The 18,188-nt window shown below is 41.7% G+C and overlaps 1 protein-coding gene across 3 annotated transcripts in view; it reads right to left on the bottom strand.

Annotated features, from left to right (window-relative positions):
* Window positions 1-17,973, bottom strand: part of unc13d (unc-13 homolog D (C. elegans)) — a 154,842-nt gene extending 136,869 nt beyond the window's left edge. For 2 of the 3 annotated variants that reach the window (XM_078570834.1, XM_078570836.1), the window contains exons 1-3: window positions 17,895-17,973; window positions 17,672-17,792; window positions 9,460-9,583 (exon numbers count right to left, since the gene is read on the bottom strand). The gene's annotated coding sequence lies outside the window, so the exon portion shown is untranslated. Of the gene's footprint in view, window positions 1-9,459; window positions 9,584-17,671; window positions 17,833-17,894 lie in introns of those variants that run through there. The other variant, XM_078570835.1, reaches the window with a different exon arrangement.
* Window positions 17,974-18,188: the final 215 nt, after the last annotated feature.

The following is an 18,188-nucleotide window of genomic DNA, read 5'->3' as shown; positions in this document are numbered from 1 at the left end:
CAGGCCACGGGCCACCAGAGGATGCCCACCAAGAGCATCGCAGATATCAGGACGTAGCAGTCAGCAGGCTGCCTCCACCTCTGCTGCAGATGGTGAGGCTGCACCCAGGCATAGTGCTAGAATTAGGAAAATTAAGAAAAATTAATGTCACTTTTGGGTTACGGGTGTGCTATACATGTAACTAAATTTCACTTTTGCTAATACATTTGATGGTTATGTGAATGGTCCTGTCAACTAGAGGCTTTGTGATTTTGTACTTTGGAGTCGGCTTATTTCAAGGTTTAGCCTTCCTCCCACTCAGTTATCATGTCCCGCTGTGAGCTTCACATTCCTGTGATGTCAACCTCAGTTGAACTAGTATCTGTACCCCTTGTGTGATGTCAGGGAGATGTGTTTAAATTATTATTGGAATTGTGTGATGTAAGTGTTTCTCACTCTTCTTCCTCAAAGAACATCATTGAGCGAAGGCAACTCATCAGCATCGATATTCTAGCAGCATGTGTGCCTCCTCAGTGGTAGTGGCAGAAGAAAAGACATGCACAGGAAGAGGAGATCTCTAGGCGTGTCCACATCTCAGTCACAGCATCATTTGATGTCGGCGAAGGCTTCAAGTCTTCTCTTGCATCGATCTTGTTCCTAAGTGGACTCTCAGTTCCCAGAGTGAGCTCACTCACAGGGCCCCAAAGCAAAGATTATGACCTGGCAATTCATGAGGAAAGTGTGAATGTGGGACTCATTATCGCTGTACATGGGCGGACAACCCCTGAGTTGAAAGAAGATGGCATTGAGGGCTAGGAGAGATGTAGCCATATTCCCTCATTTAACTTTACTCTTGGGATCAGCGATTAACATATCATGGGCATGTCTCCCACATATTCCTTCCTCCATGGTGTGATCATGCTCATACTGATCCTCAGCAGCCTCCTGAGGCCCCTGGGCCTCCGGATCTTTATCCTCCGATGAGCTCTCATCCTCCCCAGGGCATCCTCTGGCAGGGGTTCACCTCTTTGCATTGCCAGATTGTGCAGGGTGCAACACACTGCGATGATGGGGGAAACCCAGTCAGGCGTGTATTGTAGTGAGCCATCTGAGCACATCTCAGGTACCTGGGAGTGACTCAGGATGTAGGAGTCATGGCATCTCCTAGGGTACTGCGCACAAACATACAGTATGTGCTTCCGGTGATCACACACCAGTTACACGTTGATGGAATGATAGCCCTTGCAGTTTATAAACATTAAGGCCTGCTGTCATGGAGCCCATATAGCCACATGGGTACAGTCTACTGCATCCTGCACTCTTGGGAAGCCTGAGATGGCGGTGAAGCCGGTGAATCTCGCAGCCTAGCTATCCTCGTCCAGAGCAAACCTGACATAATGATGGGCCTTCCTGTAAAGGGCATCTGTGACCTCCTTTATGCATCCATGTGTTGTGGACTGAGAGATGCCACACAGGTTGCCTGTTGATCCTTGGAAAGAACCAGAGGCCAAGAAATTTAGCGCTGTGATCACCTTAAAGCCACTGGCAGGGGATACCCTCCAACTCCAGATGGCATCAGGTCTTCATGAAGAATGTGGCATATGTGATGTACCAGATCTCGAGACAAGCGCAGATGCACACGGCATTGCCTCTCGCTCATTTGTAAATAGGAGACTCTTGGGCAATAAACCCTAGGTCTGGCGAGTTGCCCCCGTTATCTGGGTCTCTCCTCCTGACCCTCCTGTTCATGCTATGGCTCCACTTGACCACGTCCCTCCTGCTGAAGCTGCGTGTGGAGTCACCTATCCCTCCTTTGTCTCCTCAATTGCATTAGGACCCTGACAAAGGTGGCATTGAGCCCAGGATCCATATGTGCTTTTGCCTTCTCTCTAAAAGGAAACACTGAAGACATTAATGATTCAAGGGGCAAGAAAGCAAAGCTCAGAGGATGAAACATTTGGAGACTGTAAGGGTCCATAGTTTTCTGCCCTACTTGCATGCTGGCTGATGCCGCCTTGTCCCTGAGACACCAGCACACACATTGAGGTGACCAAGATGACATCGCAGATATGTAACATCTTAAGCCCTGCGTGGGATGCTAATGTTTAAGTGAGATGATTGACCTAGCCTAGTCCTGTGCTCCAATCTCTGATGTGGCATATTAATGACCAATCAGTTGCTCATGGTCAATGAGTGGATGCCCTTTGGCCCATTAGGAGTGTCACATCTGGTAAACACGTGACAGGCCTTCATTAAGGGAAGGCCGTATATGATACAGCTGTATCTCCCTTATTATTGACTGCATTCCCAAATTCTACATTCCTATGTGTTACATTTCAGGTGCAGTGACTGTGATGTGATGCCACTGAGTTCTGAGTAGCCCTTTAACAGCGCTAATGAAGCTATTGGCTTTAAGTGGCTTTCATCGCAAGGAGGTCTTCCTCTTTTCTTTCTAAGCAGACTCCTGCTCACCCCGGCGGCAGCAGGAGCTTAGGGGGCGACCCAGAAAAGCCCCCTCATGTTTTCCCTTCCCCCTGACTGCCATTCCACGGCCTCCCCTCCCTGTTGACCCCCTCATGTTTGTCAGCCTGATCCCTCACCTCCCAGCCCACCCCTGGTTGAAGTGCTAGTCTCTGAAAGTGGAGGCCTGCATGAGTACCACAGCACAGTGGTGTTCCTCGGGACAATGAAAGCAAAGAGAAGGAGCAGTCCAACCCTACAGCCCCAGCAGCGCGGCGTTCATCACAACAAGACCGACACAACGTTATGGCAGGTATGTTACCCTCACCTCAAAGTTACCAGCAAACTGAGGTCTGACTTGTGCAGGCCACCCCTTTTCAAACGGGTTTGAGGCCGATGTAATTTCCCACTGGCATGACGGAAGATTGGAAGGCGTGGCAAGATTCCGGTGAGCAGCTGTTTTAATGAGCATTTATGACGTGCTAATGAATGCAAATGGCGTTCGCACCGCCAGTTGGCGGGATAACCGATCCGCCGTGAAAATAACATCGGGAGAATTGTGACCTGTTTTTCCGATGGCAGGTTTCCAATTTTTTTGCCTCCTGCTTGATTCTCCGCTCCTGCCCACCATGAAACCTGCCGCAGACGGAATGGGAGAATTCCGCCCATAGACTGGGATAGTAGTAGTAGTTTAATGGACAGACAGGGGCAAGAGTTCCTAGAATGTGTTCAAGAGAATTTTCTGCAGTAGTATGTTGCCAGCCCAACAAGAAAGGAGGCATTGCTGGAACTGATCTTTGGGAATGAGTTCATCAAAGTGGATCAAGTGTCAGTAGGGAAGAATTTAGGGGGCAGTGATCATTGTAACATCAGGTTTCGGTTGGCTATGGAAAAGAACAAGTAACAATCCAGAGTAAGAATAATTAACTGGGGGAAAGCCAACTGCAATGGAGTAAGAATAGATCTGGCCCAGATAAATTGGAAAGGTTGGCAGTCAAACTGTAATTGAACAATTAAAGAGGAGATAGTTTGGGCACAGTCAGGGTATATTCCCATGAAGGGGGATAGAGACATAGAAAATAGAAAATAGGAGCAGGAGTAGGTCATTCAGCCCCTTCGAGCCTGCTCCGTCATTCAATATGATCATGGCTGATCCTCTATCTCAATGCCATACTCCCGCTCTCTCCCCATACACCTTGGTGCCTTTAGAGTCTAGAAATGTATCTATTTGCTTCTTAAATATATTCAGTGACTTGGCCTCCACAGCCTTCTGCAGTAGAGAATTCTACAGGTTCACCACCCTCTGAGTGAAGAAGTTTCTCCTCATCTCAGTCCTAAATGGCCTACTCTGTATCCCGAGATTGTGACCCCTTGTCCTAGACCCCCCAGCCAGAGGAAACATCATCCCTGCATCCAGTCTGTCCCGCCCTGTCAGAATTTTAGATGTTTCAATGAAATCCCCTCTCATTCTTCTAAACTCCAGTGAATACAGGCCTAGTCACCTAATCTCTCTTCATATGACAATCCTGCCATCCCAGAAATCAGTCTGGTGAGCCTTCGTTGCACTTCCTTCATGGCAAGTATAACTTTTCTTAGGTAAAAAGACCAAAACTGCACACAATGGTCGGGCGAAACAAATCCAGAACTTCCTGGATGACAAAAAAGATAGAAATTTAGACGAAGAAGAAAAAGTGAGCATATGACAGGTGTCAGGTGGAGAATACAACTGAGACTGAATATAGAAAACTCAGGGGGGAATTGTAAAAGCAAATAAGAGAAGCAAAGAGGGAATATGAGAAGAGACTGGCAACTAACATAAAAGGAAGCTCAAAAGTCTTCTATAAGCATGTAAATAGTAAAACGGTGGTAAAAGGAGGAATGGAGCTGACTTGGGACCAAAAAGGGGATTTATGCATGGAAGTAAGAGATATAGCTGAGGTATTAAATGAATACTCTGCATTTGTCTTTATCAAGGAAGAAGATGCTGTGGAGGTCATGGTGAAAGAGTAGGTAGTTCAGACTTGGTAGTTTAAAACTGAAAAGGAGGAGGTATTAGAGAGGCTGTCTGTACTTAAAATTGATAAGGCATCAGGACTGGATAAGATGCATTCAAGGATACTAAGGGAAGCAAGAGTGGAAATTGCAGAGGCAATGGCCATAATTTTCCAATCTTTCTTAGATTCAGGGGTGGTGCCAGAGGACTGGAAAATTGCAAATGTTAAACCCTTGTTCAAGAAAGGATGAAAAGATAAACTACAGGACAGTCAGTTTAACCTCTGTGGTAGCAAAGCTTCCAAAAGCAATAATTCAGGACAAAATGAATAGTCACTTCAGAAAACATGGGTTAATTGAGAAAAATCAGCACATATTTCTTAAGGGAAATGTTTATCTGACTTGCTTGAGTTTTTTGAGGAGGTAATAGAGAGGGTTGATGAGGCTAATGCTGTTGATATGGTGTACATGGACTTCCAAAAGGCATTTGATAAAGTGCCACACAACAGGCTTGTGAGCAAAGTTAGAGTTCATGGAATAAAAGGGACAGTAGCAACATGGATATGAAATTGGCTGAATGACAGGAAAGAGAGAGCAGAGGTGAACAGTTGTTTTTTAGACTGGAGGGAAGTTTGTAGTGGAGTTCCTCAGGGATTGGCGTTAGAACCCCTGCCCTTCCTGATGCAAGTATATATTAATGATGTAGATCTTGGTGTACAGGGCACAATTTCAAAATTTGTGGATGAAACAAAACTTGGATTATTGTGAAATGTAAGAAGGATAGTGTAGAACTTCAAAAGGGCATAGGTTGGTGGAATGGGTAGACAAGTGGTAGATGAAATTTAATGCAGAGAAGTGTGAATTTATTAATTTTGGTAGGAAGAATGCAGAGAGACAATATGAAATAAAGGGTACAATTCTAAAGGGGGTGCATGAGCACAGGAACCTGAGTGTATACATGTATAAATCATTGAAGGTGGCACGACATTTCAAGAGTGTGGTTAATAAAGCATACAACATCCTGAGCTTTATAAAAGCTGAGTATAAAAGCAAGGAAGTTATGTTAAATCATTTTACAACACTGGTTCAACCTCAATTGGAGTAGTGTGTCCAGTTCTGGGCATCACACTTTAGGAAAGATGTGAAGGCATTGGAATGCAGAAGACTTATAAGAATGATTCCAGGGTCACATAGATAGATTGGAGAAGTTGGGGCCATTCTCCTTGGAGAAGAGACGCTTGAGAGGAGATTTGACAGAGGTATTCAAAATCATGAGGGGTCTGGGCAGAGTAGATAGGGAGAAACTGTTCCTATTGGTGGAAGGATCGAAAATGAGAGAACACAGATTTAAGATAATTGGCAAAAGACACAATGGCGACATGAGTAAAAACGTTTTTACACAGCGTGTGGTTAGGATCGGGAATGCACTGCCTGAGAGTGTGGTGGGCAGGGTCAATTGAGGCAATCAAGAGGAAATAGGATTATTATTTGAAAAGGGAGAACGTGCAGGGCTTGGGAGAAAGTGGAGGAATGGTGCTAGGTGAACTGCTCCTTCAGAGAGCCAGAACCAACACGACAGGCCGAATGGCTTCCTTCTATGTTGTGATCATTCTATGATTGTAGGGGGAAGGGAGAGATAAACAATGTGAGGAATCCTGCAGGTTTGAGAGTGAACTAAAGTAGGAGATTTAGATTTGGACACAAAGACTGCTAAGTCTTCCAGCCAGTTTATTTTGGGGAAGCTGAAATCCTCTGTGGTTATGGTTCTGTGTTTTTTTTAACTAATTTAATACATTTAGTTGAATATTTCTCCCTCCACCACCCTGATTAGGCCCACCATTAATCCCCTTCACTCTAAACTGTGGAATTTAATCTTCCCTAATCTTAAATAACTGCATCTCACACAAGAATCTTTTATCTGCAGTTCTCAAATTGAACGAGTTTTATTTTGGGAACGTTCTCAGTGGTATAGTTGGTAAAGGAAGCCAGTGACTGAACCACATGGGGTAGAAAGTTCCAGGTTCAATCTGTGTTGAGTTAGCCAACCTTGGCAGATGGGGTGGAGTGGGGGTGGTGGCTACAACTAGCCTTACTGAGGGTTCCCATTCCCGATCAGCCTATGCAACTTGTCCTCACAATTTAACCTGGTATCAAACTGGTGAATCTGTGTTACACCTACTCCAAGCTAATATATCCTTCCTCAAGGTGCAGTGCCCGGAATGAAACACTCTGCTCCAGATGGATCTAACCTGAGATTTATATTAACTATAATTTCTATTCCTTTGTGTTCCAGCCCCTTGAGATAGAGGCCAAGACCTTCATTTGCTTTCTTCATTATTTTTTTGTACCTGTCCACTAGTTTCTTTGTAACATCTATACATGGACCCCTAATTCTCTCTGCTCACCCACATCTCCTAGCTTCTGACCATTGTGAAAATACTCTGCTCTTTCTTCCTTGGGTCCAAAGTGAATGGCCTCACACTTACACTGAACTCCATTTGCCACAGTTTTTGCACACTTACTTAATCTACCAATGTCTCCTTACAACTTTTTGCCTTCATATACGCTATTTAATGTGTCAATACACTTGGTGTTGTCTGCAAACTTGGATAGGTGGCTTTTGATTCATTGATAAATATAATAAAAAGCTGCGGCTCCAGTACAGATCCCTGGAAGTGCCACTATTCACATCCTTACAATTTGAGTACTAAACATTACTCCTACTGTCTGTCTCCTACCTCTTTACCAATTCCCTACTATCCCAATGGGTTGCCTCCAATTCCGTTTACTCTCGTTTTTCTCTTTTATGGAATATTACCAAATACCTCCTGGAAGTCCACATAAATAATATTCATGGACAAAAGCAATATACAGCAGGTACTGGAAAGCCGAAATAAAACATTCCCTGACTTGAATTTTTCCAGCATTTTCTATTTTTATTAATAATATCCACAGACTTTCCCTTATCTACTATTTAAGCTCTCCATCAAAATATTCACCTAGGTTCATTAGACATGACTTATCCATCACAAAGCCACGCTGGTTCTCTCTGATCAGTTTACATTTGCTCAAGTCCTCCATCACGGTGTTCCTAATAACAGATTCCAATAACTTCCCCACAACAGATTAACATCATTAACAGCCTAAATAAATTACTTTATAGCTTATTTTTCCTCCTCTTCAGAAATAATGGAGTGACACTGGCAATTTTCCAACCCCGGTGGACAATTCCTGTATTGAGTATTTTGGAAAATCATGACTAACGCATCAACAATTTCCTCACCCACTTATTTAATTTCCTAGGGTGGAAATCATCAGGTTCTGGAAATTAATCAATCTTCATTCTCATTATTTTCTCCATAATTTTATTTGTGCTTATATTAAACCTAGTTGCTTCTCTAGATTTTTTTTCCGTTTTTCTCGTATTTCTGGTGCTTTTTCCTCATCCTCTATAGTGAACACGGTACGAAGTAAATATTTAGCAATTCTGCCACTTGCTTATTTTCAAATATGCTGTACATGCATGCTAACTTTTGTGATTCATGTACAAGGGCATCCACATGCACTGTGGTGTTCTGCAGTCTCTCCCTTCATTTAAATAATACTTTGCTTTTTTTTCTTTCCACCAAGCGCACAACCTCACATTTTTCCACATTAGACTCCATCTGCCAATTTTTTTCCCACTCACTTAACCTATCATATCCTTTGCAGACTTTCTTGTATCCTCCTCACAACTTGCTTTCCTACCTATCTTTGTATCATGAGCAAATTTGGCTATAAGATAGGTGGTCCCTTCATTCAAGTCATTAATATAGATTGTAAATAGTTGAGGCACCAACATTGATCTCTCTGACACTCCATGAGTTTGCCAACCTGAAAATGACCCATTTATCCCAACTCTCTGCTTCCTGTTACTTAACCAAACCTCTATCCATGCTAACACAGAACATTAGTTTTAACCTTCCAAAATTCTCTGGATTCTGGAAGGGTCCCAGTGGATTGGAAAACTGCAAAATGCCAACACCAACATCTTCTGCAGTAAACTTGTATGTGACACCATATTGAATGCCTTTTGGGAATCTAAATACATGACATCTACTGGTTCCCCTTTATCCACCCTGCTTGTTACATCCCCAAACAACTCCAATAAATTTGTCAAACACAATTTCCCTTTCATAAAACCATGTTGAATCTGCCTGATAGTATTAAGATTTTCTAAATGTCTTGCTACTACCTCCTTAATAATGGATTCTAGCATTTTCCCCAATGACAGATGTTAGACTAACTGGCCTATTGTTTCCCGCTTACTGTCTCTCTCCTTTCTTGAGCAGTGTTGTTATATTTGCAATTTTCCAATCCGCTGGGACCTTTCCAGAGTCTAGATTATTTTGGAAGTTAAAAACCAATGCATCCACTATCTCTGCCTCCACTTCCTTTAAGGCCCTAGAATGCAGGCCACCAGGGTCCAGAGGACTTGTCAGCCTGTGGTCCCATTAGTTTACCTAGTACTTTTTCTTTAGTGACCATGATTATATTACATTCCTCTCTCCCTTTTGTCCCTGCTTTTCTACTATTCTTGGGATGCTTTCCATGTCTTCGATTGCGAAGACAGATAGAAAGTAATGTTCAAAGTCTCTACCATTTCCTTGTTTCCCATTATTCGTTCCCCTGTCTTACCCTCTAAGGGACTAATGCCCACTGTCGCTACTCTTATACTTTTTATATACTAGTAGAAGTTTTTGTTGTTTTTATATTCTTCCTAGTTTTCTATCATACTCCAATTTCTCCCTCTTTATTATGCTTTTAGTCATCCTTTGGTGGTTTCTAAAATATTCTCAATCTTCTGGCCTATTACTAATCTTCACAGCATTACATCTTTTCTTTCAATTTGAAACCATCCTTAAGTTCCTGTTAGCCATGGCTGGCACTTCCTTCTCATAAAGACTTTCTTTCTCAATGGAATATATCTTTCTTGAGAATAATGAAGTATCTCCTTAAATGTCTGCCACTGCTTCTCTACTGTCTTACCTTTCAACCTATTTTTCCAGCCCACTTTAGCCAACTTTGTCTTCTGTCACGACAGCCGACCGGATGTCAGAGTGAGAGCGACTTATAACTTCACCACGAGCATGCTGAGCTGTTTAAAGAAGACCTGTTTTTTAAAAAAAATACAAGAAAAGACACTGATCAAAATATGGCTGATACCCTTCCTATATGGATTATACTGACAGACCTGTCCTGAGAGGACATGGAACTTCACACCTGACACTTCAAACAGGGACACTTGAAAGGAAAGTATGGAAAATGCAACAGGTTGGACTTTAATCTCCTGTGTTTGTAAAGACAATGGAAATTATTTCCCCAGCCAGCCAGATCCCGTCAGACATCCAAAAATCCATCTCCTGTTGATTTATATCACAGAATGTGTCAAAAAAAAGTTTCTGAGTTGAAAGCAAAATGAAATTTGGATGCAGGACATACCTATTCCCCCTTCACGGAATACACAGAGACATGAGTTTAAAAATGGCTCTGAAGGCCAGTGACAGAAACAAGAAGAAACATCAGTCTTCTAAGTCACCCCTGCAGAGACAAGCAGGCCATCTCTCTTTCTCTCAGTGGTGACAAATGTTTTACCAGGGAGAAGCCAACAACAGGAAGAATGTCAAACCTGCAGAGACAAGCAGGTCATCTCTCCCTCTGGGGACAAGCTAACATGTGTCTCCAATAGACTGTGAAATTGCCAAAGTCAGCTCTACTGAAATCGTTTAACTAGCAGAAGCAATGTACCACCATCTATGCTTCACAGACAAGCCAAGGACTTATTTGTATATTCTTTTTAACTTTTATTTGGACTCAACTTTCTTTTCTGATCTGAGTGAATGTGTGTTGCATCTTCTATTATTTTTTCTCAAGTTTTAGTGACTAATAAACTTATTATTTTTTTGACTCAAGAAAACCTGGTTTGATTGGCTCCTTATTAAGAAGTAAATAGATTTGGACTGGGAACCTTTGTGGCGTCCAACCAAGGTGTTTAAAAAAAAAAGGGGGGTAGCCAGCTCATTCCTCCTCACCCAGCCGTAACACTTTGTATCCTTGCAATTGTCTTTATTTAAGCTTAATACACTAGTTTCAGACACGAATTTCTCACCCTCAAACTGAATGTGACATTCCATCTTGTTATGATCACTATTGTCTAGAGGATCCTTTCCTGTGAGGCCATTTATTACTCCTGTCACATTATACATTACCAGATCTAAAATAGCTTGTTCCCTGATTGGTTCACCGCGTATTGTTCTGAGAAACTGTCCTGAATAGACTCTATGAACTCATCCTCCAGGCAACCTTTGCCAGTTTGATTCATCTAATCTATATGAAGATTAAAATCTCCTATGACTATTGCATGGCCTTTCTTACAGCCCCCATTATCTCTTGATGTACACTCTGTCCTACAGTGTGGCTATGGTCAGGAGGCGTATAAACCGCTTCCACCAGTGACTTCTTTCCTTTGCCATTTTGTTATCTCCAACCAAACTGATTCTATATTTTGATCATCTGAACCAAGATCATTTCTCACTATGGTACCAATCTCATCGTTGATTAACAGAGCTACCCCACCTTCTTTTCCTTTTTTCCCATCCTACCGAAATGTCAAATATCCTTGAATATTCAGGTCTCAGCTGTGGTCTCTTTAATGGTTATCATATTCAAATACCCATTTGTTTCAATTTGTGCTATCAATTACATACGAACATACAAACAAACAAATTAGGAGCAGGAATAAGCCACTCGGCCTCTCGAGCCTGCTCCACCATTCAATAAGATCATGGCTGATCTGATTGTAACCTCAACTCCACATTCTTGCCTACCCCAGATAACCTTTCACTCCCTTTCTTATCAAGAATCTATCTACCTCTGCCTGAAAAATATTCAAAGACTCTGCTTCCACTGCCTTTTGAGAGAGTTCCAAAGACTCTCAGCCCTCAGAGAAAAATATTTCTCCTCAGCTCTGTCTTAAATGGGAAATGGAAAGTTATTTTAAAACTGTGACCCCTAGTTTTAGATTCTCCCGCAAGAGGAAACATTCTTTCCACATCCACCCTGTCAAGACCCCTCAGGATCTTATGCATTTCAATCAAGTCGCCTCTTACTCTTCTAAACTCCAGTGGATGCAAACCTAGCCTGTCCAACCTTTCCTCATAAAACAACCCGTCCATTCCAGGTATAAATCTAGTCAATCTTTTCTGAACTGCATCCAACGTGCATTTACATCCTTCCTTAAATAAGGAGACCAATACTGTATACAGTACTCCAGGTGTGGTTTCACCAATGCCCTGTATAACTGAAGCATAACCTCCCTACTTTTGTATTGAATTCCCTTTGCAATAAACGATAATGTTCTATTAGCTTACCTAATTACTTACTGCACCTGCACACTAACCTTTTGTGCTCCATGCACTAGGACAACTGGATCCCTCTGCATCTCAGAGCTCTCAATCTCTCACTATTTAGATAATATGCTTTTTTATTCCGCCTGCCAAGATGGACAATTTCACAGTTACCCACATTATACCCATTTTCCAGATCCTTGCGCGCTCACTTAAGCTGCCTATATCCCTTTGGAGCCTCCTTACGTCCTCTTCACAACTTACATTCCTACTTATTTTTGTGTCACCAACAAATTTAGCAAACATACCTTTGGTCCCTTCATCCAAGTCATTTACAAAATTTGTAAAATGTTGAAGCCCCGGCACTGATCGCTGTGGCACACCGCTCATTATATCTTGCCAACCCAAAAATGACCCATTTATGCCTACTCCCTGTTTCCTGTTAGCTAGCTAATCTTCTATCCATGCCAACATGTTACCTGCTACACCATGAGCTTTTATTTTCTGCAATAACCTTGATGTGGAACCTTCTCAAATGCCTCCTGGAAATCTAAATACAGTACATCCACCAGTTCCCTATAGTTTCCTGCTTTCAGTCTCCCTCCCTTTTTCAACAAAGGAGTTACATTTGATATTTTCCAATCTAATGAAACCTTCCCCGAATCTAAGGAATTGTGGAAAATTAAAACCAACACATCAACTATCTCCCTAGCCACTTCTTTTAAGATCCTTGGATGGAGTCCATTAGGACTGGGAACTTGTCAGCCTGCAGCTCCAATAATTTGCTCAGTACCATTTCCCTGGTGATTGCCATTTTCTTGAGTTCCACACTCCCTTCCATTTCCTGATTTAAAGCTATTTCTGGGATGTTACTTGTGTCCTCTATAGTGAAGACATTATTAATTCCCCAGATTCACTTTCTATAGGACCAACATTCATATTGTTAACTCTTTTCTTTTTTAAATAGTTATAGAAATTCTTACTATCTGTCTTTATCTTTCTAGTGAGCTTTCTCTCGTGCTCTAATATTTCCTTCCTTATTAATCTTCTAGTCATTCCTTGCTGTTTTTTATATTCTGTCCAATCTTCTGACCTGCCACCCATCTTTACGCAATTATATGCTTTTTCTTTAAGTTTGATACTATCTTTAACTTTTTAGTTAACAACGGATGGTGGGTCCTCCCCTTGGAATTTTTCTTTCTTGTTGGAATTTTTCTATTCTGTGTATTCTGAAATATTCCCTTAAATGTCTGTCACTGCATTTCTATTGACCTATCCCTTAATCTCATTTGCCAGTTCACTTTACCTAGCTCGACTTTCATGCCCTCATAACTGATGTTATTTAAGTTTAAAATACTAGTCTTAGACCCACTCTTCACTCCTTCAAACTGAATGTAAAATCCAATCGTATTATGATCCCTGCTATCTATGGGCCCCTTCATTAGGAGGTCACTAATTCATCCTATCTTGTTGCACAATACCAGGTCCAGTGTGGCCTGCTCTCTGGTTGGCTTCAGATGCTGTTCTAAGAAACTATCCCGAAAACATTCCATGAGTTTCTCATCTAGACTACCTTTACCCATCCAATTTTTCCCGTCTATATATAGATTAAAATCCCCCACAGCCATACCTTTCTGACAAACTCACATTATTTCTTCCTTTATACCCTGTTGTACCATGTGAATACTGTTAGGGGACCTGTGCCCCAGTCCCACAAGTGACTTCTTGCCTTTCTCTCTACCCAAATCACTTCTACAACCTGGTTTCCTGAACTTAGGTCATCCCTCTCTATTGTGTTAATACCATCATTAATTAACAGAGCCACTCCTCCGCTTTTCTTAGCTTCCAGTTCTTTCTAAATCTCATGTACCTTTCAATATTCAGGTCCCAATCTATGTCACCCTGCAGCCATGTCTCTGTGATGGCCGTCAGATCTTACTTACTTATTTCTATTTGCGCTATCAGTATATCCGTTTTGTTTCAAATGCTATATGCATTCAAATACAGAGCTTTTAGTTTTGTCTTTTTATTTTTTTTTGTAACCTCTAGCCTTATCTGCTGATTTACTCTTAGATTTGTACTCTTTGTCCCTTCCTGTCACGGTCTGTTGATCATTTCCCATATTAATGCTTTTCTCTCTTGCCTTGTCTCGACTCTTAAATTTACCACATCTTCCCAAATTTGATCCCTTGCCCCACTATTTAGTTTAAAACCCTCTCTACTTGCCTAGTGATATGGTTTGCTATAACACTGGTCCCAGCATGGTTCTTGTTACTAAGGCTGCATGCATCCAGAAGAAGAGACTTCATTTCTGTCTTTTTACTATTTTTTCCCACTCTGACTTTATTTGCTGGTTCTCTTATGTTTGTATGCACTGTCCCTTCTTATCGCATTCTGGTTATCATTACCTGTATCATCACCCTGCACTATTGCCTTGCCCTTTCTCTTTAACTTTCCGAATCTCTCCTTACGTGAACCCACACCTCCCACCACCACCCGAACTATTTAGTTTAAAGCCCTCTCTACAGCCCTAGTTATACTAGTAAATTGTTCCCAGTACAGTTCAGGTAAAGACTGTCCCAACAGTATAGCAGCCTCTTTCCCCAGTACTGCTGCCAATGACCCATGAATTGGAACCTATTTCTCCTACACCAATTTTGAGGCACACATTCAACTCTCTGATCTTCATTACCCTGTGCCAATTTGCTCATGGCTCAGGTAGTAATTCAGAGGTTATTATCTTTTGAGGTTCAGCTTTTTAATTTAGTTCCCGGCTGTTCATACTACCTGTGCAGAACCTCTTTTCTAGTCCTACCTATGCCATTGGTACTTACGTGAACCACGACAACTGGATTCTCTCCCTCCCACTACAAATCCTCTCCAACCCTGAGGAGATGACCTTAACCCTGTCACCGGTCAAGCAACACAACCTTCAGGACTCACGCTCATGCTCTCGGCTGTAGTGAACAGAGTCTATCCTCCTACATATACTGACCCTATTCCTTTTTGCTCTACCTACCTGGCCATGGTGCCGTAGTCAATTTGCTCATCCTCCTCTTGTCCATATAAGCTGCACAAACCTCAAACATCTTGGACAATTTCAAGAGCTGATGCTCCTCCATTGTACCTTCTGGATCCCCATACCTGCCTCTCTTACAGTCACACCCTCTTGTCCCTGACCGTGAACCAAATCTGAAGTACCTAGCCTAAAGGTTTTTTTTATTCTTTCATGGATTTTGGGTGTTGCTGGCAAAGCCAACATTTGTTGCCCATCGCTAATGGCCCTGAACTAAACTTTCCACTGTTCATCTGTAGTTTTATCCAATAATAGTTCTACCCAATCTATTGTGGTCAATTTCTGCCTCACCCTAAAGTTCAGTCTTACCTAAATTTAAAACCTTAGTTCATGACTCATTCTTCTCCTTTCAAAATTATTCTCAAATTCTATCATATTGGGGTCACTGTTAGGTTTTCCCTTACTGTTAGGTTGTTTACTAATTAAAGTTCATTAATCATCACTAAATCTAATATGGTCTCTTTTCTTGTTGGTTCAAGAATTATGTCAATCCAGAATACTGTTCCAAATACACTCAAGCAATTTTCTACTTAGAAATTTGGAACTCAAGCTACTTCTCCTGGTGTTTGTGACTCATTATAACTGCTCTCTTTTTGCAGCAAGCTTCTCTGATCTCTGTGTTTATCTATCCCTCTTTATCACTGCTATCTGGAGATTTATAGACAACTCCCAAGCCTTGCATCCTTTTCTGTTCATCATTTCGACTCGTAGAGTTTCTACTGCCTCCTTATCCTCACTGATATCCGCCCTTTCCAATGCTGTAATAATTGGGTCCTTTATCGATATTTCTCCTCTTCCTTTGCCAAACTCCCTTATAGCCAGGAATATTTATCTTCCAATTGTGCCCAGCTCATCGCCAGGTCTCAGTGGTGGCCATCACATCATATCCCTGCAGCTGAATTTACTCTTCCAATTTACGTGTTTTATTCATTATGTTATGTGCTTAGGGTATGGAACATTACAGAACTTTTAATTCAGGCAATGGACCTATCTTAACCTCTTGTCCTTAAGTTTTTCCCATACATTTCAACCTATCACAATTCCTGTTTTTATCATTTGTGTTCTATTTTGGTCTGTTATTATTTTCTGTATTTGTTTCTTTATTATATTATCTTTAAAGCTATTAATAATCTAGACTTTGCTCTCATCTCCCTTACTTATCTTTAAGCTATTTTCACTTTTATTTTTATTTCTGTCTAAACCATCCCCTCCCCCTTTATTGGTTTAAAGTTCTTTCTATAGATCTATTTATCCTTTACACTAGGACCTTGGTCCCTGCAAGGTCCAAGTGCCAGCAGTACAGTTCCTTCCTGTCGCAGTACTGGTGCCAATGTCCTATGAACTGTAACCCCTCTTTACCACACAACTCCTTGTATGAAAGAACGAGGTTTTGCAATTTATAAGTTGGCAGCAAATAGCCTTTTTCTGCTACAGATAAACCAGTAAGAGACAAAGCACTGAGATGTGTTACACAAGATCCTTGTTCCATGAGTCAGAGTCTTTACAAACTGTTGCTCAAGGTCCAAGGTGGTTTTCAGCCACCTTTCCTGTATTGGGAGGATATAGAATGTATTTACACTCAACACATTGCTGGAGATTTGGGTTAAGGTTTCTCCCAGGATTGAGCTTGACTGGTTTTCACTGGCATGTAGCAGTCTTCCATCTTCCTTCTCCATGAGATTGAAGTTCTTTGATGTGATCAGTCATCCCCCCCTGCATTGTGCCATTATGAGCATAGTTACTAAGATCTTTGACCCATGTTAAACATTTAAATTAGGCTTTTCTCACCATCTCAGACAGGCATTGGCCTCTAGATCATACATTGTGTTCTGACCAACAGGGTTATTTTGTACCTTTACCTCCTCTACTAAAGGCAGTACCTCCTCATTAATATCAATGAGCATAGATTAGGATGCAGAACATACCTTGATGGGGTGAGAAATTTGAATAATTCTAAACAATATTTAATTTGGTGCCCTGCCAGCACTGGGATCAAATACTGCTGCTTTTCAGGATTTCCTAGGATGGGAGTTAAGACAAATATTGCTACACATCTGTCGGTATATCCTCTGCCATCCCCACACTCCTGAAAAGTTTAGCAACTTATCTCAGTCTTTTGATGATGAAGCTCACTCCGCCCATATCACAGGTATTATTCGAATTGTAAAAATAGAAAACTATTCTCTATAAAACACTATCATAAAACACATTATGACCCCTTGTTTATGACTCCTTTAAAGACTGTCTTAACCTCTCCTAAAGTCAGTCTATAATCTGTATTCGTTTTGATAGCCATCTCTCATTTTGCTCAGGATACTCAAAGAGTTGTATTAGGAACATTAGGCCATTCAGCCCTTCAAGCCTGTTCTGTAATTCAATTACAATATGGCTGATCTGCACCTCAGCTCCATTTAGCCACCTTAACTCCATACCTAACAAAAGTCTATTGTCTTAGCTTTAGAAATATTCCTGGTAATTGTTTATACACAATGTACCTGGTTAGTGGTCAGCCATTACACCGAATGATATTAAACTTGAGACATGCATATAGAGAGCGTTACAGGCCTAGCTGTTTCTCCCAGGTCAAGAGGTATGACAAGAACAAGAGAGAGAGAGAGAGAGAGCGAGAGAGCGATCTGCTTCACTTCAAGGGCTAGAAATTACCGCGGCTCAGGGCCAAAAATCCAACCTGCACATCTACCAAAATAAGCAAAAGCCAAGCATCAGCTCATTTAGAAGAGCCGGTATAATGGAAGGTTGTCAGCAACTTGTAACTTACTCTGAGGAGCTTGCGTCTGCCAGACTGATGTGAAAATGGGTTGTTCTCAGAATCCACTCAACAGCCAAGCAAGACCGATCATCAAACTGATACCTACATTGATCATGCGACACGGGATCATCTACCGAGGAAGAAAGCATGATTCATTTTATTAAGTGACAAATGACTCCTTTGAAGTTCAGAGTTGCAAACAGCTAGTTGAGCTCTATAGCTTGCGACATACTTTCCAACATCAGAGGAAACCACAAGCTTATCGTTGCCTAAACTGTTCAACAGCACAGGAAATGTCAGCTGTCCATCTCTCCTGTCACAGCAAACACACCACATGCTCAGCTCTAGTGATGCTGGGAGGACAACCGTTACTTCCTGTTGCTTACCAAACTTAAAGGAGAAAACTTTTATTCACTATTTCTTTTGTGGCCCTCCTCTACACCCCCCTCCTCCCCCTCAACCAGGCTCTCAAATTCCTGCTGGGGTACAGGTCTCTGGGTGTTAGCAACCCAGTGCCATCTGCTCC

Source organism: Cetorhinus maximus, chromosome 24 (assembly GCF_964194155.1).
Source record: "Cetorhinus maximus chromosome 24, sCetMax3.hap1.1, whole genome shotgun sequence".
NCBI lineage: Eukaryota > Metazoa > Chordata > Chondrichthyes > Lamniformes > Cetorhinidae > Cetorhinus > Cetorhinus maximus.
Note: the sequence above shows the minus strand (reverse complement) of the source record. Positions and strands in the feature narration are given on the sequence as shown.